A 2836-nucleotide genomic window follows, 5' to 3' on the forward strand; every position below is an offset into this window, starting at 1 on the left:
AATGAGTTCTTTACACGTAACATCATGAGCCAAAGTTTGATGTACACTCCCCAACTTATGAAAATAACAAACAAAATAATTTTATTGCTTTTGTTTGTGTTTAATAGACTAAAGATGATTATTTCAATTTTATTTAATAGACTATAGATGAATTATCTCAAGTTCTGGCTGTGATTTCTATAATTACCAAATCGATTTATATGATTCTTGCCTGAATTTTTTAGCTAAAGATCCATAACATCAATATGTTTCCTCAAATTCAGTCCAAAAGCTCAAACGCTCCCAAGAATTATTGTAAAAACAAAAAAATAACAAAAAAACAACTTAAAATTTAGGTTAGTACATAAAAATATACATGGAAACATGATAGCAAATTTATCAAAAGTATTGTTATAAAAATCATGACTTATATATCGGGTAACGTTTGTTAGCAAATTTTTTAGGTTTTATAGGAATATATCCTTATATTATAAGCAAGTTCTTTTTCCACATTAACCCTTTAACTTTATCATATTTACGATTATGCCATCACTAACAACCATTTGATTTTTTTTCTAAAAATATAAAAATTTAGAAATAATTCATATAAGTACATTATTAGTTACAAACCCCTCTACAAATCATATTTGAATATCTACCTTTAAACAAGATTTATTTTTTTTATTATTATATTTTTATTTACTTCTATAGTTAAAGTCAACTTTCTAAAAATAATTTGTACCCATCGCTTAGGCATGACAATGAGATTTTTAGCCAAAAATTTATGACTTTACATGGAAAATGCCCTCAATTTATTAAAAAAACCAAAAATATGCATGTGATTTTATTTTGATAAATGAAAATGATTTATTAACATTTATTTTAAATGTAATTATTTTCAATTATATAAACATATTTAATCTTATATAAAATTTTTCACCCTCAAATATTCTAAACCATCATACGCAACATTATATAAATAATATTCTTCAATAATAGTCCTTTATATATGTATGTTTATATGTTTATACGCATAGATAACTGCTTTTTTTTCCAAGATTTTCTTTAAATTTACAAAATAACTTAATGAAAATTGCACATCCAATCCTACTGTATAGAATTAAATATAACTGACAACACATTATTTTTGTAGCCAGAATCTTCAGACGCAACAACCCTTCTAAGATCAATTTCAATTTTTTTATTATTTTTATTAAACAAACTTAAAATTCAGACTGTAAGCACTCGGACATCTTTCTTGATAATCATTCAGAATATAATTGCATCATACATTTTTCTAATATAACATCAACAAATTGTGAGATGAGCAGCACATATGCAAAACCCCCTTCATATATTTATATATATATAATTTTTAAGATTCAACTTTATTCTCGACCCAAAAACCCCTAGTCCCAAAAGTCCTACTGCTCTTGATTCAAAAACCCTCCCAAATCCTCCAAAAACTCCAAAGCCTGCTGAGACTGAGGATCCAGTAGATGAAAAACATGACCCTGTCCTTTATGCTCCACAAGCTTCACATCTCCATTCCAACGACTCTTCTTCAACGCTTCACAGTAAGCAACTCCTCTCGCTCTGAAGATATCCTTCTCAGCCACCCACACCATCACCTTCTCACACCCCAATCTCGCCAGCCTCTCCGCCGGCTCCTTCACCGGATTCGCCCACACGTCGTCCGTGCCCTCCGTCGACGACGGGCACACAAACCTCCACATCCTCTCCATCTCCTCCCTGAACTTCGGATCGTGATTTTCCCCTTCCAATGCATCCCTTCCCCAGAAGTACGAATGAATTAAAGCCATACCTTTGATTTTCATTCCCAGATCTGAATTCTCATTCCCGGCCATCATCGCCACCCGATGCGCGATGTTGGCGCCGGCGCTGTCACCGGCGAGGAACACACGTTTGAAATCGGCAAGGTTAGCGGCCCAGCGTAGCACGGCCCAGGAATCATCGTAGGCGGCGGGGAGAGGGTGCTCTGGTGCACGGCGGTAGTCGACGGAGACGACGGTGGTGTTGGATCTGGCGACAAGGGCGTTGAGATAGTTGTGGTATGTGGGGGAGGAGGCGCTCTCGATGCAGAAGGCGCCACCGTGGAAGTAGATGAGGAGGGGGAGGTTGGGGTCGGGGGTGGAGGTGGCCGGCGGGGAGGTAGAGGCGGACGGAAAGGCCGGTGGTGGGGTCGATGAGGATGTCTTTGGAGGAGACGCCAGTGGAGGGATCGGTGGAGGGGGGGAGGACTTCAGTGCCGAGGATGCGCTCGATGCGGCCGCTCTTGTAGACGCGGAGGAAGTGGCCGAAGTCTTGCTCGATTTGGTTGTCTAGATCTTCCGCCATTGACGAACTCCACGAAAGCTTTTGGGGTTTTTTTTTGAGATTGAGTGGTTTCTTGATGGTTGGTTTATATAGAAATGATTGTATTTTTAATAAGTATTATTTTTTATTTCATATTATATTTCTTTTTAATTATTATTATTATTATTATTATTATTAAATTTATTATTTTTAATTAAAAGTTTATTTAGATTAGATATTTTTTTGGGAGATTCATGGTTGCGTGCACCCAAATACACAAATAATGGACATTAATTACAAGATTTACATTGAGCGGATTTTTTTGTTTAAATTTTTTTATCATTATTTTTTTAATATATCTTTACATAGAAAGGATAATTTGGAATGTCTGGTTATAACTCACAAGCGTATGGCGTGCTTGAAGTTTTTTGTTATATTTTTTTATAAAAAATAATTGATATATGTTAATCATTAAAATTTTTAGGAAACATATGGCCTGTTGGAAGTTTTTTGATTATGTTATTTTTGCAAAGTAATCGCT

The 2836-nt window shown here is 35.1% G+C and overlaps 1 pseudogene; it reads right to left on the reverse strand.

Moving 5' to 3' along the window:
* Positions 1-1351: 1351 nt before the first annotated feature.
* LOC120262982 lies at positions 1352-2386 on the reverse strand (annotated as a pseudogene).
* Between the last annotated feature and the right edge of the window lie 450 nt (positions 2387-2836).

Source organism: Dioscorea cayenensis, chromosome 6 (assembly GCF_009730915.1).
Source record: "Dioscorea cayenensis subsp. rotundata cultivar TDr96_F1 chromosome 6, TDr96_F1_v2_PseudoChromosome.rev07_lg8_w22 25.fasta, whole genome shotgun sequence".
NCBI lineage: Eukaryota > Viridiplantae > Streptophyta > Magnoliopsida > Dioscoreales > Dioscoreaceae > Dioscorea > Dioscorea cayenensis.